Source organism: Dipodomys merriami, unplaced genomic scaffold, assembly GCF_024711535.1.
Source record: "Dipodomys merriami isolate MVZ:Mamm:240054 unplaced genomic scaffold, mDipMer1.0.p SCAF_187, whole genome shotgun sequence".
Classification (NCBI taxonomy): domain Eukaryota; kingdom Metazoa; phylum Chordata; class Mammalia; order Rodentia; family Heteromyidae; genus Dipodomys; species Dipodomys merriami.
The window spans coordinates 2297713-2307771 of record NW_027203237.1 but is presented as its reverse complement, the minus strand read 5'-3'; positions in this window follow the sequence as shown (position 1 = coordinate 2307771).

The following is a 10059-nucleotide window of genomic DNA, read 5'->3' as shown; positions in this document are numbered from 1 at the left end:
ATTAAAATGTATATAAGAAGTATCTTTTCCAGGACTAAGGCTTGAATTCAGTCCCCCTAGGAGGAGGGAATGGCCAGAGATCCTGAGATGCTCATTTCTGGACCTAGGAAAAGCCATAGCATGCGAAAGATCTCAGCCTTGAATGAGTAGTTCGTGCATGATGTGAGTAGGAAATGATACATAAGACTCATGGGGTATAGATTATTTGTAAAGAAGAGTTGATGAAGCATGACAATAATCATCATATACATGAAATGGAGACATCAGAAAAGATGCAAATATAGGTACTCACAGATTGGATTCCATCACAGGTCACCACAATCCTACTCTATACAAATATGTACTTATTTGCATTCTGCCTTCAGCTTATGAATGGATGACTATTGTGCTCCCCACTCTCCCACCAGGGGGGCTCAAATTCAGGTACTGGGAATGCCTACCTCCTTTGTCACTCACAGGCTGGTGTGCTCATGTGGACCCATTCACCAATTTTGCATGCTAGGCCACGAGTTCAGATCCCACCTCTGTCAAATGATTCATCTTGGTGTCAGAAATAAATTGTTGCATCTATTTTCCTTTCCTGTGCAAGTCCTGAATCTCAGGTAGGATGCAGAATGCATGGGCCACCCTGTGGTCATGGGAATAAGTTGTTATCCATGTCAATCCAGTTATACCTGTCATCATATACATAAGAAAATACATAATACATCCATGAATAGCATACAAAATAAACACAATAAATACACTCAATGCACGATGCAGTCCACAGAGGGATGTGAATATTCATCCCATGTTCAATGATGCATTGAGCACTATTTTGGCCTCCCTGTGGCTTTATCTCAGTTTCTGGGAAGAGCCCATCTCCTTAGTGGCTCACAGTCTGGTTTAATCACGTGGACCGATTGGGCAGTTGGGCCACCTAGGCCCCAAGTTCGAATCCAGCACTGCCAAAATTCACCCTGATGAGAGGAGCCAGTCATTGTACGTGTTTTACTTTGCTGTACAACTTCTGGGTCTCAGCCAGGATGACTACACCAAACGCAAGATGTAGCCCACCCATGTTTGGAAATATAGATCCTTTGTTTAATTATGAATTTATGACTATATTGGCCTCGCACCAGGGCTCAATCTCAGGTCCCAGGAATGGCCTGGCTCTTTAGAGGCTCACAGGCTGCTGTGCTTAACATGACCCATTCACCAATTGGGCTTGATAGGCCGTGAGTTCAAATTCCAGCACTGCCAAAAGATTCATTCTGATGTGAGAAAACCAAGGTTGCATATGTTTCCCTGTTCTGTGAAGATCCTGGGTCTCATCGAGGATGGAGAATGCCATGTAAGCAAATCTATAGCCATGGGAATAGGTTGTCATCCATGTCAGCACAGTTATATCTGTCACCATATTCAATAAAATGCACATCAATGAATAAGACACAAAATAAAGAGAGTAACTAACTGAATTTAATATGCATACCACTCCTGTAGGTAAAGAGAGATCCTATGTTTAAAAAAGGTGGGCTTTCGATTTTGTCCAGTCAACATATGTATATAAATATAAATCATATATGTAAATTGTACATGAATAGGATATTTTCTAGTGGTGGGGATCTATTTCAGGCCTAAGGAATAGACATGAATTTCTTGACTTCTAGGAGGCCAGTTTCCCCTTCCCACACAGTGCAACAGAGTTACCAAGACCACGGGTTCCAATCCCAGTCTTGGCAGAAAAAATGGCACCTTTATAGTATGTAATAATATAGTAATTCTAAGGTATTTCATTATACCTCCATTTTATTAATGTGATTGTTTAAATGCCTTATAAAATATTAACTAACATCGATCAGTGTCCTATAACATAATTGTTTATAATTTTATCCCAGAATCATTCAAGGACTCCTCTTTCAATCATGACATACATCATATTCCATTGGTAATCACATGGACAGGAATACGTTTCTTAGGATCTTCTTCCATTTGGAGGTGGCAGGACCAAGATTCCAACTTTGGGCTACAGCTCCCACCACTTAAACCCGAGCATAGGGAACTCACCAGTCTGTCCAAGAACATCAACAAGACCAATGATAAGGCAGGCACGAGTGGCTCTCAGCAGTCCTCCTTGATACTTACAAGGCTGTGATGGGAGGATCATGGTCGAAGTCACCCTAGGCAAGAAAGTCCAAGTTCAGTGCCAACAAAGCCAGAATCCCTGTGGCTCTAGTGTGGAAGGCCAGCCTTGATCAAAAGCAGCTCACAGACTGTGCTCATATCCTGAATACAAGGTCTGGGACTGGGAACAAACAGACATACAGAACAATCTGTGAAGCCATCCAGCTAAATGAGGTCACCCCCTTGTTTCCAACAGAATTGGACCCATTGTTCCCTGGGAAAAGGGCTGGAGGAGCTGCTATCTTCTTGACTCCGCCCATGCTGCTTGCATCACAGGATTCTGGCCACACCTCCATTCATTCGTAGTTCTTTCTGACCAATGAGATACAAGAATGGTGTCCACGCCCACATTCCATGCTGCCTGGTAGCACCAGGATTCCCTCTGTTAGTTTACACCACTATGATCAATTGAGGAAGGTAGAGATGGCTGAGTGGTGAGGAAGAGACTTCAGGCAACTTTGGAATATAGAAGTAAATTGAGATGCCTGCCCACACCCTGGCTTCCTTCCCTCCTTCCCAAGGTGCAGAATTTCAAACATCAGGCAAGGGTACCCTGCCAGGTCGCATAAAGCCCCAACCTGCTCCCTGGCCCTGGTTCTTTGCTCTGAGGCCATGTATCTGCAATGCTACTGCCATCGCTGCTCGCCCCACCTGGAGCAGCCTACAGCAAGTTCTCCCAGCAGCCCAAGTGAGTAGCTGCCCCCAAACCACACCTACCCCAGGTCAGACACCCCTCTGGGGACACCATGACCCCCCACTTGTGTCCTCTCCCTGGGACTGAGGAGCCACCTTTCTGTCTTGGGCATTTCTGAAACAGAGACTCAAGATATGCTCTGCCTAGGCTGGATCGAGGTCCTCCTATCTATGACAGGTATGCTTCACCAGACCTGGTCCTCTGGAGTTGGGATGGTAGACATGTAACTACATGCGCAGTCATCGATTTAGATGGATTACCACAAACTTTTAGTCCACAGCAGCTGATTCTTTTTTCTTCATATTTTTTATAGTGAAAATACTGTACAGAGGGGTTAAAATTACATGGGCAAGATAATGAGTACATATCTTATCAAGCATTGTAGCCTCCTCCTTTGATTCCCCTTCCCATCCCATCCTCTCCCCATCCCATACCCGACCCTCCACCTCCCCCTAACAAAGTTGTAAAGTTCATTTTCGACATAGAACTTGTACAACTCATTGTTCCAATAGGTCCACCTGTAATCCCTAAATGATTTTCTTTCCTTTCCCCTCCATAAATTATAACAACATAAAATACAGTGAAAGCAGGGATTATACCGTGGGGGAAGGACATAAAAAACAGCAAAGAAATAAAATTATAAATGTACTAGAAAAAATGGAATGAAAGTAAAAATGTTTGAATACATATCTTAGGGTTCATTTCCCTAACTTATCTGACCTTTTCTGCTTGAGTCAGACATATACTAGTTATTGAAAATAAGGTAAACCAAAGAAACCTATGTTTCTTTGGGCCTGGCTTACTTCACTTAATATAATTTTTTCCAAGTCTTTCCATTTCCTAAGAAATGGAGCGATGTCATTCTTTCTGATGGAGGAATAGAATTCCATTGTGTATATATACCACATTTTCTTGACCCATTGATCTACTGAGGGGCATCTGGGTTGGTTCCATATCTTAGCTGTGTTAATAAGGCTACAATAAATATAGTTGTACTGGTAGCTTTAATGTGGTCTTGTTTGTGAACATTTGGGTAAATGTCCAAGAGTGGGATTGCTAGGTCATAAGGGAGTTCTACGTGGAGTATTTTGAGAAACCTCCATACTACTTTCCGAAGTGTTTGAACAAGTTTACACTCCCACCAACAATGCAGTAAGGTTCCCTTCTGTCCACATCCCCTCCAGAATCTGCTGTTATTAGAGTTCTTGAGTATAGCCATTCTAACTGGAGTGAGGTGGTATATCAATGTTGTTTTGATTTGCATTTCTTTTATGGCTAGAGAGGTTGACCATATCTTCATGTGTCTATTGGCCATCCTTCCTTCCTCTTTAGAGAAGATTCTCTTTAAGCTTTTAGCCCATTTATTTATCGGGCAGTTGTCTCTTTGAAGATTTGTTGTTGGGGGGTTTAATTTTTTTGAGTTCCAGGTATATTGTAGATATGAGAACCTTGTGTGTTGTATGCCTAATTAAGATTTTCTCCCAATCCGTGGGCTTTCTATTGATCTGGCTAACTAGGTCCTTTACCATCCAGAATCTCTGAAATTTCATGCAATTACATTTGTCCACACTTTCTTTGATTTGTTGTGTTTCTGGGTCTCTATTAAGAAAATTTCAGCCTGTGCCAAAGAGACGTAGGATTTCTCCTATTCCATCCTGTAATTTTTTAAGATTGTCTGCTTTGTCATCCAGGTCTTTGATCCAATTGGAGTTGATTCAGGTTCAGTGTGGTATATAAGGATCTAGCTTTAGTTTTCTATAAGTAGTTAACCACTTTTGCCAGCACCATTTACTGAAGAAGCAGTCTTTCTTCCATTGTATTTTGTTAGCTCCCTTATCGAATATTAGAAGGCTATGGGTCTGTAGGTTCATTTCTGGGTTTTCAGTTCTGTTCCATTGGTCCTGAGGTCTGTTCTTGTGCCAGTACCAAGCTATTTAGATTCCTATTGCTTTGTAGTAGCGTTTGAAATTTGGCATTGATATTCCTCCAGCACTGTTCCTTCTATTGAGGATTGTTTTTCTATTTGGGGTATTTATTGTTCCCTATGAATTATTGGATTGCTTCTTCTATTTCCTTGAAGAATGAGGTTGGAATATTGATAGGTATCGCATTGAATTTGTAGATAGCCTTGGGAAGGATTGCCATTTTCAAGATGTTGATTTTTCCATTCCAGGAAGATGGGAGTTTTTGCCATTTTCTAAGATCTGTTTTGATTTCATTTTTCATGTTTTTAAAGTTTTCATCATAGAAGTCCTTCAGTTTTTTGGTTAAGTTATTTTATTTTTTGTAGGGATATTACGAATGGAGTTGTTCTCCTAATTTCAGCAACACTTTTCTCATTGTTGGCATACAGAAAAGCCATTGATTTTTGAGGTTTAATTTTATACCCTGCTACTTTGCCAAAGTTTTGAATCACCTTGAGTAACTTGGGAATGGAGTCTATGGGATTCTCTAACTACAAGATCATGACATCTGCAAAGAGGGAGAGTTTTACTTCTTCTTTCCCTACTTGGATCCCCTTTAGGTTTGCATATTGTCTTATTGCTGTAGCTAGGCATTCTAATACTAGATTGAAGAGAAGTAAAGAGCTTGGACATTCATGTCTCATTCCTGAGTTAAGAGGAAATGGCTTTAGTTTTTCACCATTAAGTATAATGCTGGCTGTAGGTTTATCATATACAGCCTTTATTGTATTGAGGAATGTTCCATGGATTCCTAATTTTTCCAGAACCTTCATCATAAAGGGGCGTTGTATCTTGTCACATGCCTTTTTGGCATCTATTGAGATAACCATGTGGTTCTTATACTTGCTCCTGTTCATGTGATGAATAATATTAATTGATTTGCATATATTGACTCAGCTTTGCATCCCTGAAATGTATCCTGTTAGATGATGAATTGTTTGAATGAATTGTTGAAGTCAATTGGCCAAAATTTTGTTGAGAAGTTTTGCATCAATATTCATCAAAGAAATGTGTCTATAGTTCTCTTTCTGTGATGAGTCCATGTCTGGTTTGGGGATGAGGGTTATTATGGCTTCATAGAATGAATTCGGTAGTGAACTTTCTCTTTTAATTGAAGAGTTGAAGTAGTATTGGTGTGAGCTGTGTTTTGAAGGCCTTATGGAATTCTGCTGTAAAGCCATCTGGTCCTCGGCTTTTCTTAGATGGGACGTGTGTTATTGCTGTTTCTATTTCAATGCTTGTTATGGGCCTGTTAAGATGGTTTAACTCATCCTGGTTTAGTTTTGTCATGTCAATATTTGCTAGGAAAAGGTCCATTTCTGCCAAGTTCTCAAACTTATTAACATAAAGTTTTGAGAAGTATTCCTTTATAATATTTTGAATCTTGGATGTTTCTGTGGTGATGTTTCCATTCTCATCTCTCAGTTTATTTATTTGGGTTTGTTCTCTTCTTTTTCTGATAAGATTTGCTAAGATTGTCCATTTTGTTAATTTTTTCGAAGTAACAACTCTTTGTTGATTCTTTCTATATATATATTTTTTGGATTATAATTCATTTAATTCTGATTTAATTTTAATTATTTCTTACCATCTACTGGATTGGGGATTATCTTGCTGCTCTTTTTCAATGAGGCTCAGATGTCTTATCAAATGGTTGGTTTCATATCTCTCTAATTTGTAGAGGTAGGAACTCAGAGCTATAAACTTCCCCCTGAGTACTGGCTTTGCTGTGTGCCAGAGGAGCAGGAAATTCCTTTGTTCAATTTTGTTGAATATCATGAACCTTTGAATTTCCTCCATGAGTTACAGGACATTCTTTGATGGATTTTGGTGTTGAGATCTAATTTTATTCCCTTGTGGTCTGAGTGAATGCAAGGTATAACTTCAATGTTTTTGAATTGGGACAAGTTTGCTATGTGACCTATAATGTGGTCTATTTCAGAAAACATTCCATGTGCTGCTGACAAGAACATGTACTTTGATGCTAATGGCTGAAATATTCGGTAGATGTCTGTGAAATCTTGATTAGCTATGCAGTTGTTTAGATCTGTGCTTTCTCTGTTGAGATTTTGTCTAGTTGATCTATCTAGTGCAAAAAATGGTGTGTTAAATTCCCCATCAATTAATGTCTTTGGATCTCTGTGGGATTTGAGGGAAAGTAGTGTTTCTTGGATTAATGTGGGTCCTCCCATATTTGGCGAATAGATATTTAGAATTGTAATATCCTCCTGAAGGAGAGATCCCTTAATTAGTATGGAGCGACCTTCTTTACCTCTTCTCAAGAATTTTAATTTGAAGTCTATTTTATCTGATATTAGGTTTGCAACTCCCGCCTGTTTACAGGGGCAGTTTGCTTGGTAGATTTTGTTCTAGCCTTTCACATTGAAAATGTTTGTTTTTATGGGCAAGATGTGACTCCTGAAAGCAGTAGATAGAAGGATCTTGCTTTTTAATCCAACTAGATAGTCTATGTCGCTTAATTGGAGAGTTAAGACCATTAATGTTGAGAGATAGGACTGAGAGGTATTTGGGAGTTCCTGCCATGTTATCCACCTTCTTGGGGCTGAGGTAACTGGGTTCTTCTTGAGGTTATTGGATTCTCAGTTTGTGTGCAATTTCTTGGCCTTTATTGAGGTCTTGTTGGTTTTCTATGTGTAGGACGCCTTTAAGAATGTTTTGTAGGTCTGGTTTGGTGGAGATATAGTGTTTCAAGTTTTATTTCCTATGGAGGTTTTTATTTGACCTTCAGTTATGGAGAGTTTATCTGGGTACAGAATTCTTGGTTGATAGTTGTTTGTCTTTAATGCATGGCATACATCATTCTAGGCTCTTTTTGCTATTATTGTCTCTGCTGAGAAATCTGAGGTGATTCTAATTGGTTTCCCTTTATAGGTGATTGATCTTTTCTCCTTGACAGCTTTAAGGATCTTTTCCTTGGCCTGAATTGATCCTGTGTGGATTTTAATGTGACAGTGGGATGTCCTATTCTGGTCCGGTCTATTTGGAGTTCAAATACCTTCTTGTATCCGAATAGGCCTATCTTTTTACATGTTTGGGAAGTTCTCTGCTATGATCCTGTTAAACAAATTTCATAGACCATTAACTTCTGTCTCTGGGTTCTCCTCTACAGCCATTATCCTCAGATTAGGCCTTCTGATGGTGTCTTCCAAGTGTTGAATATATCTATCATATTTCTTGGATTTGTCTTGGATGGATGTATTTTCTTTCTCTATAATATCTAGGCTGTCTTTAATCCTGAGATTCGATATACTGCATGGTGTAACCTACTATCAAGACTTTATACTTTGTTTTTTATTAATTTTTCTTCTAGTTGGTAGGCTTTCATGGCTTCAAATTCTTTGTTGGAGCATTGTTTTATATCTTGTATGAACTTCTTTAATTCCTTAATTTGGTTTTGTGTTTATTCTCAAATCGCTTAGTTGATTGGTTATTCCCATTCCTTCTTTTGGGTTCCATCCAGCATTCCCATTGTGGTCTCCCTGACTTCTTTCAGTTCTCTGTTTATGGATTCCATGAATGCCTTTAGTGATCTTTCTGCATTCTAATCCAGCTCTCTCAATTCCTGTATTAGCCTTTGCTTAGCTTCTTCACATTCATGCAGTTCCTGTAGTTCTCATTGATTGATCTCAGTCTTCTCACAACATTCCTTTATTTCTCTTTGAGTGTTCTCAAGCTGCTCATGCTATTCCTGCATCAATCGTTGAGTAGCTTCCTCACGTTCATGATATTCTTGTATTAACCTTTGTTTTGCCTCCTCTCTCTCCCTATCACTCTCATTCAGAGTCCTTTGCAGGTTTTCAATATTTTCATTTACCATGTTTACCAGTAATGTTTGTAGAGCTTTTTGGGAACTCTCCTCTGGATTATTCATTATCTTTTCTGTCCCCTGATTATCATGAGTGGGATTTGAGATACCCGGACTTGCTGTTTTTCTTGTGTTTTTCCCAGTTGCTCTGCTCATTTGAGATGACAGTAACACCAGTTTTGTGCTAGCACAGTATTTTAAGGCAAGCATCAACCAAAGTCTGTAGTTGCAAAGTCAAAAATCAGCAAAAATCTAGTTCAACAGATATACCTATTCAACACCAAACAACTATGTATTAATGGGCTACGAACCGCAAAGAAGAATTTGGCAAACAGAAATTATTAAGTTAAGGAGAGATATGGGTAAAAATAAGCATACAGGGATGTGGAAAGGCTGTGGGAGAGTTAACTTAACTCAATCCTAATCTCAAAGCGATAAATAGGTTGGATAGAATGATAGTAGAGAGACAGAAAATAAGAAGAAAGAGAAAGAAAAAAGACAAGAAAAAATAGAAAAACAAAAATTAAAAATTAAGAAAACCAACACTTAAAAATTAGGCAAATTTTAAAACGTAATATTCACAAAAGAACGTGGATAGAATAAGAGAAGGGGATGGATAAAAAGGAGATGTGAAAAACTTAAAAATAAAAATGCTTAAAATATTATATAGGTATAAAGAGGTAGTACTGCTATTAAGGAATTTAAGTCTAATAGTTTTTAAATTAAGTAATAATTTCTGGATTAAGCCTGTACACAATGGAGTAAGGTCTAATAATCAACTGTTGGCATAACTGAGGATGAGCAGAACACAAATTATGTCATGCAAAGAAGAATGAAAAAGAAGAAAAATTAAAAAGAATGAGAAGGAAAGGAAAAAGGATCACAGGGTCAGTAGAGCTAAACAAAAAAAAAATTTAAGAAAAAAAAGTACACACATATATACCTCTAAAATAAAAATTATAATAGGAAGAAAAAAGTTAATAGAAAACAAAAATATTAAAAGTTAAAAATTAAAAATTAAAAAAAAAACTTTTAGAAAAATATTTTTTTATAAAAGGTACAAAAAAAAGAGTTCTTAGATTTTTTTGGGGGGGGGGGATGGGAAGATCCTGTATCTCACTGTGTCCTTAACCTGTCTCTTGTTGGAGTCTCTGGTCTGCTTGTGGTTTTTGATTTTCCTGTGGCTTGAATGGTTTCTTAAGTCAGTTTGAGCAGGCAGAAAAATCACAGCAGATGATTCTTGACCACATGGGAAGCTCTGGGTAGGGTCCCAACCATCGAACCTCATTCTCCTCACAGGACAGTTGTGAGGAAAAAAGGGATTTATACAGAGGGATCTCAGGAGCATGGCTAGGCACAGAGGGAGCAGCTTTCAGAGAAGGTTCTCGGCAATTCTGTGAGCAAATGACAGG